The following is an 18,914-nucleotide window of genomic DNA, read 5'->3' on the forward strand; positions in this document are numbered from 1 at the left end:
GGTGGTAGTTGTGTCCGGCGGCTTAACAAAAAACTGCCACACCGCCAAGTAGGTGATTTTACCCTAACACTACGTACTGACTGACTGCTACCGCCGCTACCTCCTTGAACCCCTGCACCGCCACCTCCCAGGCGGCTAGGCTCCCGTGAAGTGGGTGGTCTACCCCGGGCACGTTTGACTCCTAACCCCCCACTGCTGCCACCCTGCTGAATCCTTTACCGCTGGTCCACGGCCAAACTACCACCCTCTTCTCCCGATGATGATGAAGCCACTTCGTCATCCGGCTCCCAAGTGCAATCAGCTACATCATCATCATCGAGTACTGTCTACATGTCACTGATTTCCTCCTCAACCATCTCTGCTTCAGCAGCCTGACCGCTCACAACACCAGCTCCCACCCCACTCTCCTCATCACCTACTAGTGGAGTAAGCGGTGGATGTCTCCTCCAGATTTTGGCTGGGTAGTAGCTGCTGACTATCCTCTAGTAGCTCTTCCTCTCTAAAAATTGGAGCCGAGCCTAGGAAGGTTCAGGACAAGTGGGGGCACAGGGCCTGCTCCCGGGCCATGCCAACTAAGCTTTGTGTCAGAGGCATCCATCGACTCTTGGCTGGGGGTGTCTGATGAAATGGATGACCGAGTCAACCATTCAAGAACCGCTGGGTTGCTGGTCAAGAAACGACCGCTAGATGACCCCCGGGAGCTCAGGCCTCTCACTGCGACCCCTACTGCAACAAACCTTTACTCTTCTGCGACCTCTGCCTGTGCCAGAAACATTAAGACCTCTGCCACTCCCCTGTGCAGGGCCTGGTACCTCTCCGTCTGACATACTGTTAGATCAAATAATCAAATGTTAGATCAAATATTTTTTATTTCACCACTAATACACAGCAAACAGGGCCTTAGGATATATCACTGCACCGCTGAAGGGCAATTAGGCCCTAATTTTTTTATTTTTTACACAGCACAAAAGGCTTTTAAAAAGATATGTGCAACATTGAACGGCGAATATATTTTTATTTCGCCACTAATACACAGCAAACAGGGCTTTAGAATATATCACTGCACCACAAAAGGGCAAAAAAGACGTACTCTAGAAATATTTCCTTGTAATAAACCCTGTTAATGGCTGTATCAAACAGCAATTGCACCCCAATAACAAGAATGGTTTGCTGGAATTACAGAGCTATATAATGGCAATTAAGACAGAGCACTATTGTGTAATGTGCTGATTGGCTGCATGCATGGCATTATGGGTTATCCTGCCTTCCCAGAGATCCTTTCTCCATGTCCTCACACATGCAGCAGCCATTTTAGGAAAATACATCATTCGTTTCCACGAAGCGTGAAGAAATTCTGCGCAAATCAAATTTTTCCTGAAATTCGGATCGAATTCCTCTTCGTCAGCTTCAATTCGGTCATCTCTACTGATGACGTCATAACGTACCGTGCAAGATTTCGCACTGGATCTTTATTCAAGTTGTCCACGGTGGACTACTTGCAAGCAAATGGATATGGTAAGTATATATATATATTTTTTTCAATGGTCATCTCAGATTTGTGAAATTTGTGAAGCAAACTAATAGAAGTTTTGAGAACTTCGCTCAGCTCTAACCATGACACCTGAAATCTATAGGTTTTCAAACATTATAGGTTCACATTTTAGCAAATAAAACTTCTGCAATGTGATCAATTTGTTTGTTTCTGCATCAGTGGCACAATGATTAGCTTCCCGCTGCACTGTTTTACCAAATCCATTGTTTTTTTTTAATATTACAAATGATATTTTAAGAATATTAAGTCATTACTGTCTATTTACACTCATATCTAATTTTCTGCTTCATGGGCATCCACATGGCAACAGAAATAAGATAGAGATCTGGAGGAATTAAGTCATTTTTAATTTTTTTTTTTTTTATCTCATGCAGTATCTGTTTAGGAGATATTTAATAAAGCTGTGAATAAACCAACCAATTACACTACTGTTTTAGCAATTGTACTTCTCTTTTTGCTATTTAATCATTATTATTCTATTTTCTGTGGAAAGCATTAATGTATTATTAATCGTTGTAGTAAACACAAAACATTCCTAAGTCTGTACTCAGTCTTTGCAATGGAGACTCACCTCCAGAAAGATGGCCTTAAGGTAGGGGCCTGGGCTAGCCTAGATGGCAGAGGTTGTTCAGGTATAAATCTTCAATTTATATAAATGAGTAATATGAATAAATGAGGCGGGCAGAGGGGCAGAGGCTGGGTGCATCGGGGCCGAGGCTGTGGCAGAGGGGCCAAGGCTGGCACTGCTGATGGCGGCAGAAGGGCCGAGGCTGGTTGCGGAGGGCAGAGTTCTAGTAAACATGATTGAAACATTCCGAATTCTGTACTGAATCTCTGCAACGGAGACTGACCCCAGGAAGAGATGGCCTGAAGGTAGGGGCCTAGGCTAGCCTAGTTGGCAGAGGTTGTTCAGTTGTAAATCTAAATTATATACTGTATATAAATAAGTAATATAAAAAAATGAGGCTGGCGAAGGCAAAAGAAAAAAAATGAAAAAGAAATTTTAAAAAATTTATTATCAATATTTTAAAGGAGAATGCTTTAAATACACTGGTATAGATGTAAATGATCTTGCTAGGTGAAGCAATAGCCACAGACATTTGGAATTTTGAGGGTACAGAGTCAGCAATGGCCTTTAAAAAATAGTCCTCTCATGTGACCACTAGTGATGGACAAACATAGGCAGGGACGATTTGCGAACGCGATCGTGCAAACGCAACCAAATATTCGCGAATGTCAGGCAAACCTGTGTTAGCAAGGAGTTAGGTTCAGTTTAGTACATCTAAGCTGGAATAGTTTGTTTCAGCTTATCTCCCCCCTGTGCTGTGCCCACATTCTGCAGCAGAAGGAGGGAAGGAAGTTAGAGTGAGGGTGCCAGCCACCACTGTTGGGGAAGGCTGTGTGATAGCCTTCCCCCTGCATAGGAAAGAAAAACTAGGATCTTGTCTCAGCTGATACATTGATCGCAATCCCCAGCCTGAGCCCAAGCAGACAAACTCCAGTTCCAGGAAGAAAGCATACCCTGAGAAGATAACTGTGAGTAAAGTCCAGAGACCCAGGAGAAGCCATATCCCTCCTCAGCTAGTCAGTCCCCATACAGCAGAAGATAAAGAGTGCAGAAGCCAAATTCCTGCCACAGTATAGAGCTACAAAGCAGACATCCTTTCCTGCAATCTCCAGGTTGATAGAGCAGAAGATAAATTCCTGCCAACCATTGCTGAAAGCCTGCTGGGACCTAAGACTAAAGCTGTACCTTGCTTGGATGAAAGTTACCCTAAATAAAGACGAGTTTGAACTTTACCAAAGGTCTGGATCTCAATTTCTGCTGCAAAATCTCTCTATTACTCCTCCTATCACTACACTCAATTTATTGCAAATGAGCCAGGAGCCAGGAGTCCACCCAGGTAGGAGACACCGTTGACACAATTACCACTACCATACAGAGACATTACACCACTCTGGCATTCCTACTCTGGGACATGCGTTATAACACCTTTGAAGGGCCCTGTGACAATACCCTGTGCACGCTGCAATTGGCGTCACTACAAATACATAACATTTAAACAACCCATATCCTGACCCACTGCATAAGTGGCGTCAGCGTGTACCCGTTCCTGGTCACGGCATATACACCGGTATTTTAGATACTTTTTTTAATTGATATGACATGAATTGTGAATCACCTCCTAATCCTGATATCTTTTACTTGTGAGTACATTAAAAATCATAGGTACCTTTCATTGATAGCGAATTTTCTTGATTTGGCTATACATGTCTTCCTTCACACACAGGAGAGCAGCTGCTTCTTGTAATATGCACGGATTGAAACAGAAATCATTAGTAATGAACCATCTCAAAACGTACCTGCTTGTGCGAGACATGAGTTATTAACTCTGGCATCAATACCTAATTTTTTTGCATATGTTTGATTTTCTGTTGCTAACATTCTCAGGATGTTGTGGATATGAGGCAATGTTAATTTCACAGGATAAAGCTTGATAAATGAACAAAGATATTAAAATAAAGAATATTGTATGTGATCTAAAAAAAAAAAAGCAAGACTTACGACAGAGCCATCCTTAAAGGGGTAGTCTCACTGCTACTAATGTATTGTAATTGTCCATATTGCCTCCTTTGCTGGCTAGATTCATTTTTCCATCACATTATACACTGCTTGTATTCCAGGAGTGATAACTACTGTTACAGTGATGATGCAAGGTGTGGAGGATTGCAGTCGCTGCATACGCGTGTCTATGCACATTCCTGCGGTCCCAGCTGCCGGAGAGGTATCTTTTTTTCCTATAGTGTGCAAGCATGGCCACCGCTGCTGGATTGCAGAGTGGTCGTAACCTCTGGAAAGGAGAAGTGTATAATGTGATGGAAAAATGAATCAAGCCAGCAAAGGCGACAATATGGACAATAACAATACATTAGATATTGATGACCTATAATCAGGCTAGGTCATTGACATCAGATTGGCAGGGGTCTGACACCTAGGACCCTTGCTGATCAGCTGAATGAGGAGGCAGCTTAACAAGTACAGTTATAGAGAAATCCACAGCACTCTTCAATTCAGGTGAGAAAAGCGGTTACTTTATTAGTAACAGCAGCATACAGATAGCAACGTTTCAACCATCTCTGGTCTTTCTCAAGCTATCAAGCTTAAGAAAGACCAGAGATTGTTGAAACGTTGCTATCTGTATGCTGCTGTTACTAATAAAGTAACCGCTTTTTTCACCTGAATTGAAGAGTGCTGTGGATATCTCTATAATTTGTTACTAAGATGGGACCCCCAGCCAGGATCCCCATCCGCGGGCACCATCTCACCAATTTTTTTATTGGAATTTTGTTATTGCCGTTTGTCCCCAAATTGGGACCTTGAGTGCTTCTTACCCCGTTTTTTTGCTTAACAAGCACATTGCAATCCATTGCATAGCAGCTGTGCTTGGTATCGCACATCGGCCCTATTCACTTGAATGGGACTGATTTGCACCTAGGCCACATGACCGATGAACATGACATTACTTGCCTAGAAAGAGGCTGTGGCACTTACCAGAGCACTGCCGCTTCCGGCACCCTTGCTGATCAACTGTTTAAGGGAGTTGGACACCCACTAATCTGATATTAATGACCTAATTATTAGGATAGGTTATTAATATATGAATCTCGGAAAACCCCTTCAAATATTACATTTCTCTAGAAGAAATGCTCTTGTGTTTAGATATTGCTGTTAAGTGACCCATGATGTTGTGTAAATCAAAACATCCACTTTGTGTGTCCAGTGTCAGTAGAAACACATTCCCTGTCATACGGTCTGGATCCCCTTGTGAAAGTGATTACCAAAACGGTGGAAAACGCTCCCCAGCTCTGTTCTCCATGTAGGTGCGGGTCTCAGAGGTGGGACCCGCACTTATCAGACAATGGGGGCATATCCTAGCGATATGCCCCCATTGTCTAAGATGGGATAACCCCTTTAAGATCAGGACTTTGATTTAGCCATTACAAAAATTTTTTTCAACCTTTAGTTGATTTACTTGTGTGATTTGAGTCACTGTTTTGTTGCATTACCCAATTTTCCTTCAGCTTGAGGTCATGGGCTGCTGCCCTTACATTCTCCTGTAAAGGGTTTTCATACATCTTTGAATTAATTGTTCTCTCAATGATCACAAGGCCCTGAGGCACAAAGCAGCCCCAGTCCCATTCTTTACAGTTGGGATGAGGTGTTAATCTTGGTGTGCAGTATTCATTTTTCTCCAAACATTTACTAACAGATATATGCCACTTTTTGGCGTATATCTGTCGCAGATTGTGGCACACACAAACCACAAACCATTGATTGTGGCACACACAAACCATGCATGGAGCTCCAGAAATCAGGGGGCCCATTGCTGGCTGAATGTGCTTGGTTGAAAAAACTGAAGGTGCAGACTTAGCCAGGTCTGGACTTGCCAGGAGAAGCAATGAGAGAGCCCATTGATACATAGGGTAACATTAATGTTATAAGCCATTTATCTCTAAACCATATTAAGATATCCAAAGAACGTTGTGTGGGCAATTGAACATGCTCAACCAAAGTACAATTAAAACATTCTTGCTGTCTAGTTGTTATTTCATAAACAAATCAGCGCGGCTCCCACACAAGTACCAAGTTCAGTGTTATTATCCGATGAAATTAAGAAACACTTGAGAGGATTCCCAGAGTCCTTCAATAATTATTTCACGGAAAACATCTAATTAAATCTGCTATATCATTAAACACCACAAGTCACAAAGCTTCACATTAGCATAATGTTTAAAAATAAATAAGGATATCAGAGAGATCATTTTACAATGATAGAAGTATGACAAAATACTGTGCGCCCAGCAATGTGCGAGAAAATAGCTTTAACTAAAGTAACAATACAGCAATTACTCTATACTGTATGTAGCAACAATAGACAATATAAATTGTTCTCTAACTGGGAAAACCTTGCACTTGCAAACGACCTATAAATCATGTTTTATTATTTTATTTATTATGCAAGAAAGCATAATACTAAACTGAACATAATATGACATAAATTATTGAAGCTACCCCTTAATTAAGGCTATGGAAACTTAAAATACCCTCTTATTTAATGATGTTCATTTCTCAATAAAATAAACCTTTAATATATTAAATTCTATTACCACATAGGAAAATGAAGATTTATACCCTATTTGCAGACATGTCACTCTAAAAAGTGGTATTTTTACCCTAAGATTGTAACATGTGATCCAGCTATATCTATCTATCTATCTATCTATCTATCTATCTTTGTAAAAACCAATATCTGATATTTAAAATAGTCCAATATACAATGATGCAATATTTGAAAGGGTTGTCCTAATTCACAAACAGCATAGTGCAACAGGGAATCGGCGGTGCGCTCACTCCTTGCAGCACCGCCGGCGTCCCGCTGATAAAGAGGGAGGAGGAGCCGGTGGTGGAGCAGGGGCAGACCTTGTGGCTTATGACCTCGGCTTGTAGTTGACCTTGATCCTGTGTTATTCCTTTGTGCTGACATGACCTCCTGGCTTTTGACCTCGGCTTCCATTTTGTTCTGGTTGCTGCTTATGTTTGGTTATTTGTTTATTTGGTTTCTGATCCAGCCTAGTAGCTTACGTTTCTGTGTTTGATGTCCTTGTCTCTTGTATTCTCCCACCTTGTTTCCTCCCTGTAGGCCCCTGCACTTACGTAAAGAACTGTCGTCCAGTTGCGCACCGTCGGTTAGGATGGGCCGTGCAAGTAGGTAGGGATAGTGGTGTGGGTGGAGGTTAGGGTTGCACTATGCCTATCGATTCGTGACACATAGCTTGCAGTGCTATACTGTTTCCATAGCTGCCATGCATGCAGTTCTTTTTCACCTTAGCCCAGGTAAGATGTTTCTGACATTGTCTCTGGGTTATACGTGGCTCGACACAAGGAATGCCACAGTTGTAGCCCATGTTCATGATATGTCTGGCTCTTGAAGCACTGACTCCAGCCACAGTCCACTGTGAATTCCCCCCCCCAAAAAAAAATTCTTGAATGGCCTTTTCTTGACAATCTTTTCATGGCTGTTGTTTTCCCTGTGGCTTGTGCACCTTTTTTTACACCACACTTTTTTCTCCCACTCAAAATTCTTTTAATATGCTTGGATACAGCACTCTGTGAACAGCCAGCTTCTTTACCAATTACCTTTTTTGGGTTATTCTCCTTGTGGAGGGTGTCAATGACTGTCTTCTGGACAACTATCCAGTCAGCAGTCTTCCACATGATTGTGTAGCCTACTGAATAAGACTGAAAGTTCATTTAAAGGCTTAGGAAAACTTGTGTTTTTTGTTGATTATCTGATTAGAGTGTGACACCATGATTCTACAATATTGAACTTTTTCACAATATTCTCATTTTCTGAGATACTGACTTTGGGGTTTTCATTAGCTATAAGCCATAATCATCAACATTAAAATAAATGCTTTAAATTGATCACTCTTACAAGTGTAATGAATCGGGTTAAGCGAACCAGAACTATAAAGTTCTGGTTCGCTTAAAAGTTAAACTTTAGGATTTTTGGACCCCGAACCCGAACATTTTAGTAAAAGTTCGGGTTTGGCGCTTTCTTGGCGCTTTTTGAAAGGCTGTAAATCTAACTCATCGATCAACATACATTTAGTTGTGTGGGTGCATTGCACAAACTTTTTACTCTGCCATGAGCCCAGTGAACGAAAAATAAAACTTTTATCCGTCTGTTAGTTAGGTGGGCGGCAGTGGCGGACATTTTATGCAATCTCAGTGCACCAGCACTGCATTTGAGCTTTTGTGACATTGAAATTCAATCTTGGAAAACTGCACTAATAATCTGGTTGTAAAAAATCCCCCTTTTTTGGCAATATACAACATCTGGTGCAAACTCAATATTTATGGCCCTGATTCTGTAGTTTACAGAAACACCCCAGATGTGGTCGTAAACTACTGTACGGTCACACGGCAGGGCGCAGAAGGAAAGGAATGCCATACGGTTTTTGGAAGGCAGATTTTGCTGGACTGTTTTTTTTTATATCATGTCCCATTTGAAGCCTTCCTGATGCACCCCTAGTGTACAAACTCCAAAAAAGTGGCCCCATTTTAGAAACTATGGGATAGGGTGGCAGTATTGTTGTTAGTAGTTTAGGGTACATATGATTTTTGGTTGCTCCATATTACACTTTTTGTGAGGCAAGATAACAAGAAATAGCTGTTTTGGCACCGTTTTTATTTTTTGTTATTTACAACATTCATCTGACAGGTTAGATCATGTGATAATTTTATAGAGCCGGTCGATTCGGACGCAGCGATACCTAATATGTATACTTTTTTTTATTTATGTAAATTTTGAAGCAAAAAAAAATCATGTTTTAGTGTTTCCATAGTCTGAGAGACATCATTTTTTCAGTTTTTGGGCGATTACCTTTGGTAGGGTATGATTTTCGCGGGATGAGATGACAGTTTTATTGGCACTATTTTGGGGTGCGTGTGACTTTTTGATCGCTTGCTATTACACTTTTTGTGATGTAAGGTGACAAAAAATTGTTTATTTAGCACAGTTTTTATTTCTTATTTTTTACGGTGTTCATCTGAGGGGTTAGGTCATGTAATATTTTTATATAGCCGTTCGATACGGACGCGGCGATACCTAATATGTATACTTTTTTTTATTTATGTTAATTTTACACAATGATTTCTTTTTTGAAGCAAAAAAAATTATAATGTTTTAGTGTTTCCATAGTCTGAGAGACATAATTTTTTCATTTTTTGGGCGATTACCTTTGGTAGGGTATGATTTTTGCGGGATGAGATGACAGTTTTATTGGCACTATTTTGGGGTGCGTGTGACTTTTTGATCGCTTGCTATTACACTTTTTGTGATGTAAGGTGATAAAAAAATTGTTTATTTAGCACCGTTTTTATTTTTTGTTATTTACAACATTCATCTGACAGGTTAGATCATGTGATATTTTTATAGAGTCGGTCGATTCGGACGCAGTGATACCTAATATGTATACTTTTTTTTATTTATGTAAATTTTACACAATGATTTCTTTTTTGAAGCAAAAAAAATCATGTTTTAATGTTTCCATAGCCTGAGAGACATAATTTTTTCATTTTTTGGGCAATTACCTTTGGTAGGGTATGATTTTTGCGGGATGAGATGACGGTTTTATTGGCACTATTTTGGGGTGCGTGTGACTTTTTAATCTCTTGCTATTACACTTTTTATGATGTAAGGTAAAAAAAAATTGTTTATTTAGCACAATTTTTTTTTTTTTTACGGTGTTCATCTGAGGGGTTAGGTCATGTGATATTTTTATAGAGCTGTTCGATACGGACGCGGCGATACCTAATATGTATCTTTTTTTTATTTATGTAAGTTTTACACAATAATATCATTTTTGAAAAAAAATACAAAATCATGTTTTAGTGTCTCCATATTGTAAGAGCCATAGTTTTTTTCAGTTTTTGGGCGATTATCTTAGGTAGGGTCTCATTTTTTTGCGGGATGAGATGACGGTTGGATTGGCACTATTTTAGGGTGCATATGATTTTTTGATCGCTTGCTATTACACTTTTTGTGATGTAAGGTGATAAAAAATAGTTTATTTAGCACAGTTTTTATTTTTTATTTTTTACGGTGTTCATCTGAGGGGTTAGTTCATGTGATATTTTTATAGAGACGGTCGATAGGAATGCGGCTATAACAAATATGTATGCTTTTTATTTATTTATGTAAGTTTTACACAATAACAGCTTTTTTAAAACAAAAAAATTATGATTTAGTGTCTCCATATTCTGAGCCATAGTTTTTTTATTTTTTGGGCGATTGTCTCAGATAGAGGCTCATTTTTTGTGGGATGAGGTTACGGTTAGATTGGTACTCTTTTGGTGGGCAAACGCCTTTTTGATTGCTTGCATATGCACTTTTTGTGATGTAAGGTGAGCAATTTTTTTTTATTTAGCACAGTTTTTATTTTTTACAGTGTTCATCTGAGGGGTTAGTTCATGTGATATGTTTAAAGAGCCAGTCGATACGGACGCGGTGATACCTAATATGTATATTCCCCCCCCCCCCCTATTTTTTACCAATTATTTTTTGCTTTATTTGGCAAAAATGATGTTGACCTCACTACGGATACGTGGACCAGTAACCACGGTCAGGGACGTTATATCTCCATAACAGCACACTGGGTAAATGCAGTGGCGGCTGGGCCTGAGGCGGATAGCAGTTTGGCGCATGTCCTTCCATCACCGAGGATTGCAGGGTGCTTCAGTTTGCCTCCTGTTGTTTCCTCCTCCTACTCCGCTTTCTCATCCTCTACTGGCTCCTCATTCGGTCAGCATAACACCTTCACCACCAACTTCAGCACAGCCAGTGGTAAATGACAGCAGGCAGTTTTAAAACGTATCTGTTTGGGGGACAAATCCCACACCGCGCAGGAGCTGTGGATGGGCCTTGAACAACAGACCGATGAGTGGTTGGTGCCAGTGAGCCTTAAGCACCCCTGGTGGTGTGCGATAATGGGTGAAATCTCGTAGCAGCTCTGGGACTAGACGGTTTGATGCACATCCCTTGCTTGGTGCATGTGCTGAATTTGGTGGTGCAGAGATTCCTTAAAAATTACCCCGATGTGTCAGAGCTGCTGCATAAAGTGCGGGCTGTCTGTGCGCGCTTTCGGTGTTCTCAACCTGCTTCTGCTCGCCTGTCAGCGCTGCAGCGTAACTTCGGCCTTCCAGCTCAACGCCTAACGTGTGACGTGCCCACAAGGTGGAACTCCACCTTACACATGCTGGCCAGACTGTGCGAGCAGCAGCAGGCAACAGTGGAGTTTCTGCTGCAGCTCGCACGGGTGAGTCGCTCTGCGGAATAGCACCACTTCACCACCTGGGCCTTCATGCGAGACCTGTGTTCCTTGTTGCGCTGTTTTGAGTAATCCACTAACATGGCCAGTGCCGATAACGCCGTTCTCAGCGTAACTATCCCACTTCTATGCCTCCTTGAAAAAAAACGCTGCTGGCGATGATGGAAGAGGATGTGGCACAGAAGGAGGAGGAAGAGGGATCATTTCATAGGGTTTCTGGCCAGTCATTCATAAGTGCCTCCGAGGGTTGGTTCCTGCACCCACAAACGCCAGGTACACAATTGTCCAGCCAGGGCACAGTTCTGGAGGATGACGAGGTGGAGGATGAGGAGGAGGAGATGGAGGAAAAGGAACCATGTTCACAGCAGAGTGGCACCCAGACCAGTTCATGGTCATTACTGGTGCATGGCTGAGGGGATACAGAGGACAAGGACGATACACCTCCCACAGAGGACAGCTTTTCGTTGCTTCTGGGCAGCCTGGCACACATGAGCGATTACATGCTGCAGTGTCTCCCCAACGACCGCCGAGTTGCCCCCATTCTAACCTGTGCTGATTACTGGATGGCCACGCTGCTGGATCCCCGTTACAAGGACAACATACCGTCCTTAATTTCCTCACTGGAGCTTGATCGTAAAATGCGCAAGTACAAGCGCACGCTGGTGGACACGCTGCTGGTGGCATTCCCAACTGACAGCAGGCGCATAGTGGAAGCACAAGGCAAAGGCAGAGGAAGAGGTCGCTAACGCAGCTGGGGCACCACCAGCACCTCAGAAGGCAGGGTTAGCATGGCCGAAATGTGGAAAAGCTTTGTCAGCACGCCACAACAACCAGCACCACTAGCTAATATGGAACATATTAGCAGGAGGCAGCATTTCACCAACATGGTGGAGCAGTATGTGTGCACACGCCCACACGTACTGAATGATGGGTCTGCCCCCTTCAACTTCTGGGTCTCCAAATTGGGCACATGGCCTGAGCTTGCCCTTTACACCTTGGAGGTGCTGGCCTGCCCTGCAGCCAGTGTATTATCTGAACATAAATTTAGCACGGCAGGGGGCGTAAACACAGACAAGCGCAGCTGTCACCACCAGACATCTGAGAATCTCTGACAGACGTCCTTCAGAACCTTCTCCTTGAGGTTCCTTTTGTTTTGCTTTCGTTTTCTCATCTCTTTAGCCTCTCTCAGCTGTCATGTAGTTGCACTGATTGCATCCCTTTAAATCCCTTCCCATACTGCATCACTTTGCGGTTTATACAACTTCCTGGAGTGTATGCATGCTGGTTGCTACTACTGAGTCTTCTACAGATAAGTTTTGTTCATTAATTTGTGTTTTCCTGTTTGCTGGATCCCAGGTGACCCTGACTCCCTCCGTATCAAGTGTAGGGAGCCGGTGGTCGTGTCCCCTTACTATTATAGGGTGTTCAGGTGTTATACAGTCGAGGTACGAGGATATGCGATCATCTACCATTGAGATTTTTGCATAGGCTGAGCAGTTAGGGAGAGAGCCAGGTCTGTTGCAGGGCTCTCCCTTTTGTTCCTTAGTTTTGGATCCAGTCAGTCGGATCTTCTTTTTGTGTTCTAGTTTTCTGTACACCTTCCGTGACAGCAGCTGCCTGTCCACAGCCAATGTGGACAATCTCACATTCATTCAAAATGAACCAGGCATGGATCCCTCATGACTTGTCTGTACCTTGTGCAAAATTGACATGTATACCTGCCTTACCCAGCCATTGTTATACTGCAACGCAATTGCTCATTCTTGTATTTTGGATATTTCACACTCTTTTGGAGTGTATTCTAATTTAAAAAAATTATAATTAAAACCAAAGACCAGTGTTGGCTACCTCGTCCTCCTCCACCGCCGCTTTCATCTACACCACTACGTCCACCGTCTCCTCAAACTCCTACTCCATATTGAACTCCACCTCATAAATCAAATTTTTATTTTTTTATTTGTACGTATTTTATATAATTTCACTACTTTGTCAGTTACATTTTATGGTGAAATTCACCAATTTTTATATGTAAAGTACCACTGCAATACCTAGTAGACAGGTTAAAAAAATATATAAATTTGTCAGTTACATTTTCGGTTGAAATTAAACAATTTTTGGGTGTGATGTACCACTGCTATACCCATTAGACCGGTAAAAAAAATAATAATAATTCAGTTACATTCTCTGGTGAAATTCACAAATTTTTGGGTGTGATGTACCACTGCTATACCTATTAGACCGGTAAAAAATAAAAATAAATTGTCTGTTACATTTTCGGGTGAAATTTACAAATTTTGGGGTGTAATATACCCCTCCTCTACCTTAGTTGATAGCTTAATAAATTTCAATATTTTTTCTTTTACATTTTCGGGTGACTATAAACAATTTTTTCTGTCATAGACCCCTGATCTACCAAGTAGACAGGTTAATACATTTCTGTAATTTTTCTGTTACATTCTTGGGTTGACATTTTACAATTTTAGATGTGAATAATCCCTGCTCTGCATAGGTGACAGTGAATAAAATTTTAGAAATTCTTCTTTAATTGATGCGTGCCACCTCCTTTCATTCAATGCTTAAACTTTAACAAGTTGTACCACATTTGCACTTCAATAATTTGTCCCACATTTGCGCTTTACTCATTTGTCCCACATTTGCGCTTTAATAATTTGTCCCACATTTGCGCTTTAATAATTTGTCCCACATTTCCGCTTCAATAACTCTTCCCACATTTGCTCTTCAGTAATTTGTCCCACATTTGCACCTAAATAACTTTTCCCATATTTCCCTCGATCCAAAAATGTTTTTATAAATTTATCTTCCTTAATGTGGGCTCTCTTTCTCACGCTCCCTCTCCGGCGTGGATCCCTGATTTGCCGATAACCGTGATCAACATGGTAGGCTCAGAAAAGAACATAGAAAGTTGATAGAGAAGATATCCAAATGGATGGTGGATGTCACTGGGGCACCTCTACATAAGTGACAGGAACATACATTTAAAAAAATCGTCAATTACATTATCAGGTGACATTTTTCAAATTTTGCCGTATAGAAACTGCCCTGCATAGTTGATAAGGAATAACATTTTAGAAATTAATTAAATGCTTAAACTTTAAAAAGTTGTCCCAATTTTACGCTTTAATAATTTGTCCCATATTTCCGCTCTATAATTTAAAATTTGAAAAAATTAATCCTCCCTTGGATGTGGTCTCTCTTTCTCACGCTCCCTCTCTGGCGTGGAACCCTGATTCGCTGATAACCGTGATCAGCATGGTAGGCTCAGAAAAGAACATTGAAAGTTGATAGAGAAGATATCCAAATGGATGGTGGACGTCACAGGAACGTGTGATCAGGCAAAAGTTAGCTAGAGTCAACAAAGCGGCAGCAGGGCTTCTCCTGGCTAAAGTTTACAAATCCAAAATACCCCAGTGACATTCCCTATAATTGTTTATTAATCATTCCAATAACAGGGCATCTTAAGAGTCCTGTATTGTTATTTATTGTCAATACCTCCCCAAGTCGGGAGTCGGTAATTGCTGCGCGCCCCCTCCTTAACTTGGAAGCTTATGCTTCAATACTTTGTCCCACGTTTCTGCTCGATTACATTTAATTTCCTCCATTCACCTCCCTTGGATGTGGTATCCTTTTCTCAGGCTCCCTCTCCAGCCTGGAACCCTGATTCTTTGCCACCCGTGATCACCATGGTAGGCGCATAAAAGAAGATCTAAAGTTGATAGAGCAGATATCAAATTAGATTTTGAATATCACGTGGACGTGCGACATGGTGTGTAAGTGTGCACACGCTTACACAAACTGACTGACAGGGGTCAGCCCCTGCAACTTCTGGGTCTCCAAATTGGGCACAGGGCCTGAGCTTGCCCTTTACGCCTTGGAGGTGCAGCCAGTGTATTGTCTAAACGTGTGTTTAGCACGACTGGAGGGGGTTATCACAGGTTATATTTCCCAATGTTTTGGGGTGTACCCTAATTTTAAAAAATAAATTTTAAACCAAAAAGCAGTTTAGGCTTCCTCCTCCTCCACCGCCGCTTCCACCTACACCGCCACATCCACCGCCTCCTCAACCTCTTACTCCATATGAACCTCGTCCTTCTAGATCATGATTATTATTTATTTTTATGTATTTTATGTTATTTAAAGTACCATATTTTTTGCTTTATAAGATGCACCTGATGATAAGATGCACCTAGGTTTTTGAGGAGAAAAATAAGAAAAAAATATTTTGAACCAAAAGGTGTGCTTTTGGTAGGTTTTGAACTAATGGTGGTCTGTGGATGACGCACTGTTATGGGGAATCTGTGGATGACACACTGTTATGGGGGATCGGTGGATGACACACTGTTATGGGGAATCTGTGGATGACATACTGTTATGGGGAATCTGTGGATGACGCACTGTTATGGGGATCTGTGGATGACGCACTGTTATGGGGATCTGTGGATGATGCACTGATGGGGGATCTGTGGATGACACTGATGTCATCAACAGATCCCCATAAGTGTCATCTACAGATCCCCCATCAGATGCATCAGTGTGGAGGGATGAGGCGGGGACACTCATGGCGGGGCCCAGTGCAGTGACTCTACTCTAATACATCGGGCCCCGCCACTGTTAAATACATTCAATCTGATCTTTATTTAATTGTATACGCTCTGTTCGGTACTTACTGTAGTACCGTAGGTATAGCATTAAGACGGCGCAGACCGGCATCTCCATGCCGCAGCTCATAAAGTGAGATAAGCAGGAAGGCGGCGCATGAGGGAGCTGGGGCAGGCAGCGCATGACAGAGGGAGCTGGGGCAGGCGGCGCATGAGGAGGGAGCTGCAGCAGGCGGCGCATGACCGAAGGAGATGCCAGTCTGCGCCGTCTTAATGCTATAATGCTATACCTACAGTACTATAGTAAGTACCGAACAGAGTGTATACAATAAAATAAAGATCAGATTGAATGTATTTAACAGTTGCGGGGCCCGGTGTATTAGAGTAGAGTCACTGCACCGGACCCCACCATGAGTGTCCCCGCCTCCTCCCTCCAAACTGATACTTCGCTGGCCACGCTGTGCAGCATAGCAGCCAGCGAAGTATCCGCTTTATAAGCCGCACGGCCATTCCCCCCCCACTTTTTGGGGGAAAAAAGTGCGTCTTATAAAGCAAAAAATGCGTCAATTTTAGAGTTGAGCGAACACCTGGATGTTCGGGTTCGAGAAGTTCGGCCGAACATCCCGGAAATGTTCGGGTTCGGGATCCGAACCCGATCCGAACTTCGTCCCGAACCCGAACCCCATTGAAGTCAATGGGGACCCGAACTTTTCGGCACTAAAAAGGCTGTAAAACAGCCCAGGAAAGAGCTAGAGGGCTGCAAAAGGCAGCAACATGTAGGTAAATCCCCTGCAAACAAATGTGGATAGGGAAATGAATTTAAATAAAAATTAAATAAATAAAAATTAACCAAAATCAATTGGAGAGAGGTTCCATAGCAGAGAATCTGGCTTCCCGTCACCCACCACTGGAACAGTCCATTCTCAGATATTTAGGCCCCGGCACCCAGGCAGAGGAGAGAGGTCCCGTAACAGAGAATCTGTCTTCATGTCAGCAGAGAATTAGTCTGCATGTCATAGCAGAGAATGAGGCTTCACGTCAGCCACCACTGCAACAGTCCATTGGCATATATTTAGGCCCAGCACACACACAGGCAGAGGAGAGAGGTCCCGTAACAGAGAATCTGGCTTCATGTCAGCAGAGAATCAGTCTGCATGTCATAGCAGAGAATCAGGCTTCACGTCAGCCACCACTGCAACAGTCCATTGTCATAAATTTAGGCCCAGCACCCAGGCAGAGGAGAGAGGTCCCGTAACAGAGAATCTGGCTTCATGTCAGCAGAGAATCAGTCTTCATATCATAGCAGAGAATCAGGCTTCACGTCACCCACCACTGTAAGAGTCAATTTTCATAAATTTAGGCCCAGAACCCAGGCAGAGGAGAAAGGTCCCGTAACAGACAATCTGGCTTCATGTCAGCAGAGAATCAGTCTTCATATCATAGCAGAGAATCAGGCTTCACGTCACCCACCACTGTAAGAGTCAATTTTCATAAATTTAGGCCCAGAACCCAGGCAGAGGAGAAAGGTCCCGTAACAGACAATCTGGCTTCATGTCAGCAGAGAATCAGTCTTCATATCATAGCAGAGAATCAGGCTTCACGTCACCCACCACTGTAAGAGTCAATTTTCATAAATTTAGGCCCAGAACCCAGGCAGAGGAGAAAGGTCCCGTAACAGACAATCTGGCTTCATGTCAGCAGAGAATCAGTCTTCATATCATAGCAGAGAATCAGGCTTCACGTCACCCACCACTGTAAGAGTCAATTTTCATAAATTTAGGCCCAGAACCCAGGCAGAGGAGAAAGGTCCCGTAACAGACAATCTGGCTTCATGTCAGCAGAGAATCAGTGTTCATATCATAGCAGAGAATCAGGCTTCACGTCACCCACCACTGTAAGAGTCAATTTTCATAAATTTAGGCCCAGAACCCAGGTAGAGGAGAAAGGTCCCGTAACAGACAATCTGGCTTCATGACAGCAGAGAATCAGTCTGCATGTCATAGCAGAGAATCAGGCTTCACGTCAGCCACCACTGCAACAGTCCATTGTCATAAATTTAGGCCCAGCACCCAGGCAGAGGAGAGAGGTCCCGTAACAGACAATCTGGCTTCATGTCAGCAGAGAATTAGTCTGCATGTCATAGCAGAGAATCAGGCTTCATGTCAGCCACCACTGCAACAGTCCATTGGCATATATTTAGGCCTAGCACACAGGCAGAGGAGAGGTTCATTCAACTTTGGGTAGCATCGCAATATAATGGTAAAATGAAAATAAAAATAGGATTGAATGAGGAAGTGCCCTGGAGTCCAATAATATATGGTTATGGGGAGGTAGTTAATGTCTAATCTGGACAAGGGACGGACAGGTCCTGTGGGATCCATGCCTGGTTCATTTTTATGAACGTCAGCTTGTCCACATTGGCTGTAGACAGGCGGCTGCGTTTGTCTGTAATGACGCCCCCTGCCGTGCTGAATACACGTTCAGACAAAACGCTGGCTGCCGGGCAGGCCAGCACCTCCAAGGCATAAAAGGCTAGCTCTGGCCACGTGGACAATTTAGAGACCCAGAAGTTGAATGGGGCCGAACCATCAGTCAGTACGTGGAGGGGTGTGCACACGTACTGTTCCACCATGTTAGTGAAATGTTGCCTCCTGCTAACACGTTGCGTATCAGGTGGTGGTGCAGTTAGCTGTGGCGTGTTGACAAAAGTTTTCCACATCTCTGCCATGCTAACCCTGCCCTCAGAGGAGCTGGCCGTGACACAGCTGCCTTGGCGACCTCTTGCTCCTCCTCTGCCTTGGCCTTGGGCTTCCACTTGTTCCCCTGTGACATTTGGGAATGCTCTCAGTAGC

The sequence above is a fragment of the Bufo gargarizans genome, chromosome 1, assembly GCF_014858855.1.
Source record: "Bufo gargarizans isolate SCDJY-AF-19 chromosome 1, ASM1485885v1, whole genome shotgun sequence".
In the NCBI taxonomy this organism is placed as follows: domain Eukaryota; kingdom Metazoa; phylum Chordata; class Amphibia; order Anura; family Bufonidae; genus Bufo; species Bufo gargarizans.